The 13169-nt window shown below is 46.2% G+C and overlaps 1 protein-coding gene across 2 annotated transcripts in view; it reads left to right on the top strand.

The window, feature by feature from the left end:
• Positions 1 to 401: 401 nt before the first annotated feature.
• The window catches only part of TNK2 (tyrosine kinase non receptor 2), a 191398-nt gene continuing 178630 nt past the window's right edge, over positions 402 to 13169 (top strand). The window contains exon 1 of one of the 2 annotated variants that reach the window (XM_073675216.1): positions 402 to 551. The gene's annotated coding sequence lies outside the window, so the exon portion shown is untranslated. Of the gene's footprint in view, positions 552 to 581; positions 716 to 13169 lie in introns of those variants that run through there. The other variant, XM_073675217.1, reaches the window with a different exon arrangement.

The following is a 13169-nucleotide window of genomic DNA, read 5'->3' on the forward strand; positions in this document are numbered from 1 at the left end:
GCCCCAGACCGCCAGGCCCCATAGACGGTCGCACCCCAGATGGTATATGAGGGGCAGATTAGAGGGTTGGTCTTGGATTTCTGCCTCAGGTGAAGATAACATTAATGACACCATTAGGGTCCCCTATAATGTGGCCTTTACTTGGGGGGGGGGGGGGGGGTGGTCTGGCAGTTGTGGCACCTATACATGTCCCCTATGTAGCATAACACCAGCGCCTTCATGATCCCAGTCTAATCCTCCATATTCCTGGAAACCATCCCCAACAGTAGTGTAATATCCTGCTCCCTCTGTCGGGTACAGGCCGCAATCATGGCTGAGCCGCATCCTTGGGCCACGCACCAGGGAGTCCATCACCTGCGCGCAGGACGCGGCCAGTGAGCGCCGGTTACCATGGTGTCAGTGCGGGGTATGTGCGGCACGTGGGCGCTCGTCACTACGCGCGCACTCTGGCGGGTTCCCGCTGCTCTCGGGAGCGCGCCCTGCACCCTACAAGCGACTAGGATCTTCCTGCGCCCCAGGAGAGAAGCGGCGACGTGTACCACCGCTGTCAGGTCAGTTGTAGACTCTTGGTGTTGTGTGTGCGGCGACCACCTGATGATGCGTGTGACGAGGAGGAGACATGGCTGCACATTCCTGTCCGGACAAGTGTGAACATCCCCAGTCTCCAGCGGCAGCAGCTCCCCGTGTGCTCCGCCTGCTGGCACCGGCCTCACAGGTGGGTACAATGATGCCATGGGGGCTACACTGGAAGATGGCACCACAGCTGCTGCAGGATATTGTACTACTGGTGTGAGGTGGATGTGTGGTGAGGTCCAGGTGGCCGTGGCTTGGGTATAGCGGTCACAGGTGGCCGTGGCCCGTTTGTAGCGGTCACAGGTGGCCGTGGCCCGGGTGTAGCGGTCACAGGTGGCCGTGGCCCGTTTGTAGCGGTCACAGGTGGCCGTGGCTTGGGTATAGCGGTCACAGGTGGCCGTGGCCCGTTTGTAGCGGTCACAGGTGGCCGTGGCCCGGGTGTAGCGGTCACAGGTGGCCGTGGCCCGTTTGTAGCGGTCACAGGTGGCCGTGGCCCGGGTGTAGCGGTCACAGGTGGCCGTGGCCCGTTTGTAGCGGTCACAGGTGGCCGTGGCTTGGGTATAGCGGTCACAGGTGGCCGTGGCCCGTTTGTAGCGGTCACAGGTGGCCGTGGCTTGGGTATAGCGGTCACAGGTGGCCGTGGCCCGTTTGTAGCGGTCACAGGTGGTCGTGGCCCGTTTGTAGCGGTCACAGGTGGCCGTGGCCCGTTTGTAGCGGTCACAGGTGGCCGTGGTCCGGGTGTAGCGGTCACAGGTGGCCGTGGCCCGTTTGTAGCGGTCACAGGTGGCCGTGGCCCGTTTGTAGCGGTCACAGGTGGCCGTGGCCCGTTTGTAGCGGTCACAGGTGGCCGTGGCCCGGGTGTAGCGGTCACAGGTGGCCGTGGCCCGGGTGTAGCGGTCACAGGTGGCCGTGGCCCGTTTGTAGCGGTCACAGGTGGCCGTGGCTTGGGTATAGCGGTCACAGGTGGCCGTGGCCCGTTTGTAGCGGTCACAGGTGGCCGTGGCTTGGGTATAGCGGTCACAGGTGGCCGTGGCCCGTTTGTAGCGGTCACAGGTGGCCGTGGCCCGTTTGTAGCGGTCACAGGTGGCCGTGGTCCGGGTGTAGCGGTCACAGGTGGCCGTGGCCCGTTTGTAGCGGTCACAGGTGGCCGTGGCCCGTTTGTAGCGGTCACAGGTGGCCGTGGCCCGTTTGTAGCGGTCACAGGTGGCCGTGGCCCGTTTGTAGCGGCCACAGGTGTAGCGGTCATGGGCCCAGAGTATCACACACACACAATGGCCCCTACCACCGCTAGTGCTGGCATAGCCGCTCCATCAGTCTCCATTGTAGACGCTGTCATGTCTCACAATATGCAGCGCCAGGGCTGCCACCAGGAATTTCAGGGCCCCATACTGCCAAAATTTCCGGGCCCCCTTGAGACTCCGCCCAGGCTCCACCCCAGCTCCGCCTCCATACCTCGAACCTTTCACAGTCCCACCGCCCACTCTTGGAAAAACGCCATTCTGCAACACGTACTCATCAATCACACATTAAGGCTATGTGCCCACGAAGCAGAAATGCTGCATATTTTTTCCGCTTCTCCCTGACCAGAAAAACCCATGCGGATTTTACATGCGTTTTTCCCGCCTGGTAGAAGCGTTTGTCAAGCTTTCTTGCATGCATTTCTGTATGCGGGTTTATCAAGAGCTTTTCCAAGAGATTTTAGCATCACTTGGAAAGTGCTTGACAACTTGGTCACACTATATAAATCCATGCAACCGGCATGGATTTATATAGTGTGACCAAGTTAATATTTAAAAAAAGAATAAAAATGGTAAATTTAAAAAAAAAAAATTATACTCTCCTTTTGATGGCCCCCAGTCTCCTGTACAGTGCGTCCGGTGTCTTGGGCGGCTCGCGGTGGTGTAAAAGGACCTTCTATGCCATCATTTAGTCATGTGACAGGTCACGTGACCACCGACATCAGCGGTCACGTGACCTGTCACATGACTAAATGACGTCATGGAAAGTCCTTTTACACCATCACAAGCCGCCGAGGAGCCAGGACGCACCTTACAGAAGACCGGGGGCCATCAGAAGGTGAGTATAAAGTATATTTTATATATTTTTTTTTTTTTACGTATACTATGGTACCCGGGTCTGGAGGAGAGTCTCCTCTTCTCCAGACCCGGGTACCATCCGCACATTGAATCGCTTAATATCCGCATGTGCACATGTAGTCATTCGGATATTAAGCGATTCAGTGCAAGTCAATGGCGGCAATTACGCCGCGTTTCCGCAAAATTAATGGACTTGCTGCTTATTTTTCCGCAATGGTAATCCGCAGCGGAAATTTCCGCAGCATGTTCACAGTACATGCGGATTATCATTGGGGACCATGGGGCACGTATTACCAAGCGTTTTTTAAGCTTTTTTGCTGCTGAAATTCTGTGGCAAAAACACTTGAAAAACGCATAGTGGGCACGCAGCCTAACAGTTCCCATTGAGCACCATATCACATACATAGCCAGCAGCTTTTGTTTTGGCCAAAAGATTATTTAAGCCGCCACCAGAACGAGGTAGACTCTTTTAGCCGGGCACTACTGTACTCTAACCTATTTATTACACATTTCTTAAAATATCCAATACTCTATTTAGGTATACAGTACAGACCAAAAGTTTGGACACACCTCATTTAAAGATTTTTCTGTATTTTCATGAGTATGAAAATTGTACATTCACACTGAAGGCATCAAAACTATGAATTAACACATGTGGAATTATAAACTTAACAAAAAAAGTGTGAAACAACTGAAAATATGTCTTATATTCTAGGTTCTTCAAAGTAGCCACCTTTTGCTTTGATGACTGCTTTGCACACTCTTGGCATTCTCTTGATCAGCTTCAAGAGATAGTCACCGGAAATGGTTTTCACTTCACAGGTGTGCCCTGTCAGGTTTAATAAGTGGGATTTCTTGCCTTATAAATGGGGTTGGGGCCATCAGTTGTGTTGTGCAGAAGTCTGGTGGATACACAGCTGATAGTCCTACTGAATAGACTGTTAGAATTTGTATTATGGCAAGAAAAAAGCAGCTCAGTAAAGAAAAACGAGTGGCCATCATTACTTTAAGAAATGAAAGTCAGTCGGTCTGAAAAATTGGGCAAACTTTGAAAATGTCCCCAAGTGCAGTTGCAAAAACCATCAAGTGCTACAAAGAAGCTGGCTCACATGAGGACTGCCCCAGGAAAAGGAAGACCAAGAGTCACCTCTGCTTCTGAGGATAAGTTTATCCGAGTCACCAGCCTCAGAAATCGCAGGTTAACAGCAGCTCAGATTAGAGACCAGGTCAATGCCACACAGAGTTCTAGCAGCAGACACATCTCTACAACAACTGTTAAGAGGAGACTTTGTGCAGCAGGCCTTGAAGCTCATCAAGAGAATGCCAAGAGTGCGCAAAGCAGTCCTCAAAGCAAAAGGTGGCTACTTTGAAGAAACTAGAATATAAGACATATTTTCAGTTGTTTCACACTTTTTTGTTAAGTATATAATTCCACATGTGATAATTCATAGTTTTGATGCCTTCAGTGTGAATGTACAATTTTCATAGTCATGAAAATACAGAAAAATCTTTAAATGAGAAGGTGTGTCCAAACTTTTGGTCTGTTCTGTATATTATTTTTTCTTTAAGGGAATATGTCACATACTTTTTTTAAAATGACCAATAATATCACATACAGGGGACAAACACTGTCACTCCATGACCAGACCACATATAACCACCACATTTTGACTAAATGATACCACGTACAAGGAACAAATACCACCACACCATGACCTGACGACATATCCCCATCACATAGTGACTGAATAATACCACACACAAGGAACATATACCGCCACACCATGACCAGATCACATATTACTACATAGTGACCACATAATACCACATAGAAGGAACAAATACCGCCACACCATGACCAGATCACATAATACCACATATGACGGAATAATACCACATAGAAGGAACAAATATCGCCACACCATGACCAGAGCACATATTACTACCACAAGATTGAATACTACAGTACTGATCATTAACTAAAAAACACAATACTAATATTACTATAAGTGCCATTATACACAGGAGCTCTGTACATAGTATACAGTGTAAATGTACAGATAATACAGTGATCACCATTCATGTTCACCGACGCTCTATACATAGTATATAGTGTAAGTGTTTAGGTAACACACTGACTCACAAGTGACGTCTCTAGTTGAAGTCCTTCATCTTCGCTTTTCTTATTCATCCAGCGCAGACCGCCATCACTTCTTCCAGCCAGGACCTGTCTCTGCAGAAAATAAGTTATCTAGAGCACCGCTTCCAGAGCACATTCCCCACTTTTTCCCTAACTTCTACACTACGCAGCTGAATACAGATGTGCACCCACCGTTAATATATAGTTATTATGCAACCCACCATTCCAAATATAAACTGTAATCCATCACTGTGCCCCACTAACTATAAATAGCCACTTTCCCCACCCAATAAATATATAAATTGGAACCTGTACTCTTTTCCCAAATTCATAACCAGTCACACTCCTGCATCCTCAACGCCCTCACTCTGTACCTCCCGCTCCCCCGATTCATTATATTTACATGCCCCCCTACCCCAATTCATTATGTCATATTGTCTCTCCCTCCCACCCCCATCCTCAATACAGTATCATTTGGTCTCCCCCATCCTCAATTCAGTATCATTTGGTCTCCCTCACACTCAATTCATCATTTACTCCCCCCATCCCCAATTCATCATTTGTTGTACCCCACCCTCAATTCATAATTTTCTGTCCCCAATCCCCCAGTCTCAATACATCATTTACTCTACCCACCCTCAATTCATTATCATTTGCTGTTCCCCACCCTCAATTAATCATTTGCTGTTCCCTGTCCCCAATTCATCATTATTTGTGCCCCCCCACATAAATTAGTTTATCATTCACTTTCCCCTGTCCCACACCCTCAATTCATCATCATTTGCTCCCCCCAAGCTCATTTAATTCATTTTATTAAAAAAAAAGTTTTTCATACTTTCCTCTCATACGATCCCCTGCAGGTGCAGCTCCTCTTCTGGTGAGTGGCGCGCATACATCCCGGGGCGGCGTACACGCGATGACGTCCACTCCTCTTCAATGACTGTGTGAAGTTGCTGGATATTGGCAGGAACTTGAGCACGCTGTCATACACACTGATCCAGAGCATCCCAAACATGCTCAATAGGTGACATGTCCGGTAAGTATGCTGGCCATGCAAGAGCTTCACACAGCCATTGAAGAGGAGTGGACCAACATTCCACAATCAACAACCTGATCAACTCAATGCGAAGGAGATGTTGCACTGTGTGAGGCAAATGCTGGTCACACCAGATACTGACTGGTTTTCTGTCCCTCCCCGGGCCCAACCAATATTGTAAAACTGCACATTTTAGTGTGGCCTTTTATTGTGGCAATAATCATGCTGTCTATCCGGGCATCTGGATATCCCACACCTGTGAGGTGGATGGATTATCTCGGTAAAGGAAAAGTTCTCACTAACACAGATTTAGACACATTTGAGAGAAAAAAGGCCTTTTGTGTACATAGAAAGTCTTAAATCTTTGAGTTCAGCTCATGAAAAATGAGAGCAAAAACAAATGTGTTGCGTTTATTATTTTTTTTATGGAGAGTGCATTGGGGACATATACTGTGCAAAAATATAACTTACTATACTCCCCTTCCAACTGGTTCGGTCCGATGCGCGTGGCTGTTATTGATCCGGCACCTCCTCTCTTGTTGCTTCATGTGGATGATGTTCTTCGTCATCCAGACAGTGTACTCAGCATCGTGCTCGTGCACAGGCGCCCTTCTCTGCAGGACAAAGTATTGTAGTGCACATGTGCCGGCTCTTTAGCCTTTCCCCGCGCATGTGCACTACAGTGCTTTGCTCTTCCCTCGGCTGGGCCGAGAAGTGCGCCTGCCAAAGACAATGGATGGCGTAGAACGCATCATTCACATGAAGCAAGAAGAGAGGAGGTGCCAGATCAAGAAAAGCGATGCTGATCGGACCACTCCGTAGGGGAGTATAATAAAAGGTCTTTTTTGTTTTATGGAAAGCGCTTTGAGACCTATAGACAGCATTCTAGTATGCTGCCACACAAGGCTTACAGGTGCTGGCCCTACTTTATATGGGAAAAACCTGGTGACAGGTTCCCTTTAAGATCTGTCAGACAGCGGTAGTTTGTTGCTTGATGAATCTGGCTTTATACGAAAACCATGGCACAGATCTGAATACTGCCTAAAACAATTGTTTTTCAGTAGATTGAGGTCTTACGACATAAAATAGTGTTCACTAGGCCGATTTCAAACATTCTTTTTTTTTTTTCCCCCCAAGTACATAAAGAACAGACCTGTTTTTTTTGTAGTGTGCGGATCGGGTTTTGATCTGTGTCACGTCTTATAGTAAACAGCAAACATTTTTGTTGTGCATTATGAAAAAAATTCAAAGCTTCTCCCACCAAACACTTGGTAAAAAACGGATAACAATTGGATGACACACGGATTGCATCCAAGTGCTATCTGTTTTTTTCCACAGGCCTGTTCACTTGAATGGGTGACTTTGAGACGATAATTGGAACAAAACAGGACATGTCTCCCTATTTATTTTTTTTGTTGGAAAACTGCTTGCAAAAAATACTAATGCGAATATGGAAGTTGAAATTATTGTCTGTGTTCACTCCTTGGGAAAAAAAAAAACTGACGTACACATCCTTCAAAAACTGACAAGGATGTAAGGCCTCATTCAGTGTTGTTTTTTTTTTTTTTTTTTTTTGCTAATATGTGAATAATTCGGACTGAGTTCCAACATTGTTCTGGACCATGTTGTCTTCAGTGTTTGGTCGGTGTGTAAGTTGGTACCATCAGTGCTTTTTCAGTTTTTTTCAAATGTAAATAAAAAAAGCTGATGGAATGGACTGCACCGAGTTGCTAGTATTGTGCTGCCCGAGTTTTTCACTGACCCATGGCCTTCAAATGAAGAGTTTGATCTGTGACTCAGATTAGCAGACACGTTTCCAGGCTTTTTCTTGTGGACACTTGGTTCGCAAGAGAGCACAGATCTGTGAACAGCCTCATAGAACACGCACACATAGTCTAAAGACAGACATCTGAAGGAGGCCCGCTGTGCTGTACCATCTACAGGTGGCATTGGTCAGGGGTGTATCTGATATCATAACTATTAGACTGAAACATTCTGCATACAGTGGGTCCGGAAAGTATTCAGACCCCTTTAAATTTTTCACTCTTTGTTTCATTGCAGCCGTTTGGTAAATTCTAAAAAGTTCATTTTTTTTTCTCATTTAAAGTACACTCTGCACCCCATCTTGACTGAAAACAGAAATCAACTACATTGACTGTCATTGATGTGGTCAGGCTTTTTTTTTTTACTAAAGAATAGCTTTAATTGCTTGGCTTTGGATGCAGTGGTGCTGCCAACATGAAGTATTCACAGAGCCTTAGTCCAGGAAACAGAACTGTAATAATTTTTCATTGTATTTTTATTATGTTGTTCTCTAGACACAGGCTATAATGCAGAAGAGCATGGCGTACATAGCTAATAAAGAATTAAGCCAACTGGCGTGTTAGACAGTGGCATATTTGTGCATTTACAGGGTTTCAAAGCTGGACGAGGGCTTGCTTTGTTACCTAATTGGCTTCCCCGCAACATGATTGAAGTGAACATTTTTGTTGTCATTGGCACCGTGGGGCTTAGCAAAGACTTGTCTTTCTGTTTGCCTATTATCACTGACATATTAGTTCTAAATATCGTATGGGCTGTTAGAGACAGGTCCTGGGTGTAACACACAGCCATTGCCTGCCGGGTATAGAGTGAGCTCACCCCATTCCATCCACTTGCTACCGAATTGCACTTTACATGTGTAGCGTCCCGAGGGTTCGGTTGCTACAGAGGTATTGCATCTCACCCAGAGGTGTGATATCTCACTTCCAGGTAAGGATGAAGTGTGGCTCAGGACCCTAACACCCACATGCACTACACCACATTTCCGGGGGACAGGGCGACAATGCTCCCGGGTGTGAGCACAACTGCCCCTGTCCCTGGCTGGAGTGGGGGGAGGGAACACCTAGAAAGGGGGAACCCGGTAGTGTGTGGGTGGGGAGAGTAGATCCTGGGTGCACTGATTAGAGAGGTATAAAAGGTGGGCACCATCTTAGAGACAGTGTTCAGTACAGTCAGAGGGAAGAGAGAGAGAAGGAGGCTGGGAGCATAGGCTCTGCATGGGCTCTGCTCCGCAGGCAGGCCAAGTCTTAAGGCCTGGGCCTGGAGGAGAAGAAAGGAGAGGAGAGGAACGGAGGGGGCTCCAGGAGTGGAGTGGAGTGAAGTGAAGGGACCCCAGGGGTGCGGACCGGCCAGCCGCCACCGCACGCCCGCTGCTACCAGAGTAGGGGGGTCAGGCCAAGAAAGGGAACCGGATCCCTCATCTAGTGGAGGAGAGCAACTACCCTCAGCTAGTAACCGGAGGCCGTGGCATTGTACGTGCACTTCCCCTCACTACACCCGTTAGGAAGGCACCATATAGGACCCAGGGAAACGGAACATACGTTTGCCCGCCAAGGCCAGAGGCAGCTGGACAGAAACGTGGTCAATTGTGGGGTACGAAAGGCCAGAGAAAGGACACACGAAGGGGGTCCTGAAAAGCATTCCAAAGGTACCTGGGAGTTGGCCGAGCCCCTCACCTGGTGAGCACAGCACGACGTGGGCAGCCATTACCTGCAGAAGTGGCTTGGAGTATAAAACTGTGAGTAAAGACCCTGGACTGCATCACTGGACTCTGAGTCATTACTGTTGCTCCCGCGCACCATCACCCCCACCATCTGCACTCACTGCCCTGAGGCTATACTACCCCCTGCTGCGCACACAACATCAGCCTCAGCTGTCTGCCCACAGCGGCGGTTCTCAGTGACCGCAATCCACGGGTGGCGTAGTCTGACATTTAAACCTTACAAAACCCAAATAAACAGATCCGCCACTAGTTTGACCACCCTGAGCCACGGGACCGGGTCGCCGCCACGGAGACTACAACCCCCAGCATTACACAGAGACCCGGCTCCGGGTATCCCCCCCCCCCCCACACACATGGCCCAGGGGGCGCGTCACATGCACTATGGATGTTGGTAAAGGGGTAATATAGAAGTTTGACAGATTCCATACATACTACCTAAGCCTTTGTCTAAATTTTATGTCTTTATAAAATCATCAGAATTCTCAAGAGACTTTCAAAAACCTATTATTTTAGAGGTTGATTTACTTCTTAAGTGCCTTTGAGGGGCCAAAATTTTAGAAGCCCCAAACAAATCTACTGACACCCTTGTCAGTTTATACCTTGCTGTCCTCTAGAACTGACCCTGATCTTCATGAGACACTGGATTATGTCTTCACGTTGGACAGGTGAGGGATATGGTTGTTTGTTTGTTTTAGATTTTTTTTACAGGTGACAATGGCTTCAGCGGATTAGGCATTAGGTGAGTATACTGTTTTTAATTTTTAAATAAATGATTAAAACCATCTGGACATTTATTTGAAATAAAGGTTTTTTTTTTTCAGTCCGTGGTTAATGACCCCTTCCCTACATAGTAATATCAGCCCTTAGCGGTCGACTTTCCCTCTGCTGGTTATGAAAATGATGCTGGAGCCCACGCCATTTTTTTAAATTAATTCTTAATTTTTTTATTTCTAAGAAATCCCATACAAACTGTGCTTGTTTTTGACGCTGCGCAAACTCACCCGCAGCATGTCAATTTCTGTTGCGGAGACGCTGAGTCTCTGCTGCACATTTTGACCTTTTGAAATGTCCACATGCGGTGGATCTGCATGTACTGACAAAACAAGTGCGGCATTAAAATGCAGAGTTTTGGACGCAGCGAAAATACGATGTATCCAAAGCGCTGATGGTTGGTGTTCGTGGGGATGTAGCTGCTAACCAAACAGCTGTTAGATGTTATTAATAGCCAGGGAACATGTTGGCCTAATGGCCCCTTTTTAGGCTAAAAATAGCAGCCCTCAGCTGCCCCAGAAATGGCACTTCATATTTAAATGGGATTAGGGGTAATGGGATTTGGTGTTGCTGACGCCTAGCCCTAGGTTTAGTGATGAGGTGTCAGCCAGACACCCTCATTACTAAACCTATAATTAAAGAGTTAAATAAACACACACCGAGAATGAAACACTTTATTCAAAATAAAATAGACACATTCTTTAATCATTTAAATTAACCAATATACTCACCCCAGGTCTAACTGTAATCCAAGGTTTAAAGCGATGTCCCACATTTCTTTTCAAATATCTTTATTTAGCTCCAAAAAGCATTCATTGCTGTATAAAAACGCGGCAAAATGCACATTTTTTCCGCAGCGTTTTTGCTGCCAAGAGATGCAGAAACCTTGCAGAAATTTCTGCTACCAAATATTCAACGTGCGCACAAAGCCTATAGCCTGAGTGGTTTTGTATTGTTGTTTTTTTTTTTTTAAGTGAAATGTGTATAAAATATCAATTCTGTCTTATGTTGTTTACTAGGTGCGATAAATGGGGGGCTTAATTTATAGTTTGGGTCGTTTTGGCATCTGGCTTTATTTTATGGTGTTCACTAGGATAGCTTGAGATTATACATCCTCTTGTTCCTGTCCCTGTTGCTGCCTTGTCAGTTCCCTGCAGCCTCCATCTCTTTCACAATGGTTGAAAGAAGAGTGAGGAGTATTTCAGATGCATGTATCTCCACCTGGATCACAGCTGCAGAGGTGATCCAGGACTCATTTAGAAGCTAAGGTTCCCAGTTTCAAAATGAGACCAGCATCACCACTGTTGTCCCTCCCAGCCCAAAAATCACAGGTAAAAGTGAGTCAGGAGTGACAGCTGTAGACATCTGCAGCTCTCATTTTAGCCCCTGATATCTTGGGCTGAGACGCGACTATAGCAGAAAATCTCAGCTTCAAAATAAGCCCTGTATTGCCTCAGTAGCTGTGAGCAAGACTGAGATATGGCCATTAGTAGCCACGACCCATCTCATACTTCTTAAGCTACTGAGGACACATGAGATGACATCATGGTAGGAAGAGAATTAATGGGACAAAAATACAAAATAAAGTTTATTACAATAAAAAGTTTTAACCACTTTCTGTTGTAACACTTGTTCACCTTCCTGACCAGTCCTCATTTTTCAAATCTGACTGGTGTCATATTAAGTGGCAATAACTTTGCAATGGTTCTACATATCACAGTGATTCAGAGATTTTCGTGACATATTCAGCACAAAATTACTTAGGAGTCATTGGCTCATAAACTGAAGAATTTAGTAGCCAAATAAAATCTTAAGACACTAAATTTAAATGCAGACGTAATTAATGAAGAATTACTATGTAGAGTGCCCCTCGTCTCTAGACACCTTTTTGATTTTTTTTTTTTTATAAATGGCTGCATAGTTATACTCGTAGTGCATTTTGAAGTACAAGCACTGCATATGGTGTCACTCTAATGTGTGCATGTTCAGGATTTGATTGCAGAAATTTTGGCAAGGTTTCTGCATCTCTTGGCAGCAAAATTTTGATGTGTTTTTTATGCATTTTTGTACAGCAATGAATGCTTTTTGGAGCTAAATAAAGATATTTTAAAAAAGAATTGTGGGACATCACTTTAACCCTTGGATTACTGTCAGACCTGGGGTGAGTATATTGGTTAATTTAAATGATTAAAGAATGTGTCGTATTTCAAATAATGTGTTTACTCTGTGTGTGTTTAACGCTTGCAGGTTTAGTAATGAGGGTGTCTGGTTGACACCTCTTCATCACTAAACAAAGCTTGGTGTAAGCGAGACCTAATCCCATAACCCCCTAATCCTATTAGCCCTAATTCCCTTTCATGCAATTTATGGAGCATCCGGGAGCTGCTATTTTAGCCTAGGAAGGGGCTATTAGGCCAACATGTTCCCTGGCTATTAATAACAGCTCACAGCTGTTTGGTTAGCCGCTACACGATAAGCAGCCAAAACGCTGTGTTCTAATGGCGCACTTGTTTTGTCAGTACATGTAAATGCAGCGCATACAATCACATTTCAGTCGGTCAAAATCTGCAGTGAAGACTAGTCTCCTCAACATAAATTGACATGCTGTTGGTGAGTTTGAGTACGTGCCCATGATCAGGAAATGCTGCTTGTTTGACGTAGCGTATTTATGCGGCGTCAAACCCGCAGCGACCAGATGTTACAGCATAGTGGATGGTATTTCTAGAAATCCCATGTCCACTATGCGTGCATCTGAGGCTGCGGATCACCCGCATACACCGACATGCGATGTGTCTTTCAGTATTGTAGCATGTCAAATTCACTTGCGGAGTCACTAGTCTCTGCAACAGAAATTTAACCACTAGAATGTATTGAATGTGGTCAATCCACATGGTTCAGAAAACTGTGTACAAAGCGCAGCTACGTCCGGATCATGGGCTAATATCCGCTCTAAGCGGCCTCCGAATTGGCGCATCCATAAGATGCGCCAAATCTGGCGCTTAGCCTCCC

The sequence above is a fragment of the Phyllobates terribilis genome, unplaced genomic scaffold, assembly GCF_046119375.1.
Source record: "Phyllobates terribilis strain yellow unplaced genomic scaffold, ASM4611937v1 Scaffold_3__8_contigs__length_932513732, whole genome shotgun sequence".
NCBI classification, from domain to species: domain Eukaryota; kingdom Metazoa; phylum Chordata; class Amphibia; order Anura; family Dendrobatidae; genus Phyllobates; species Phyllobates terribilis.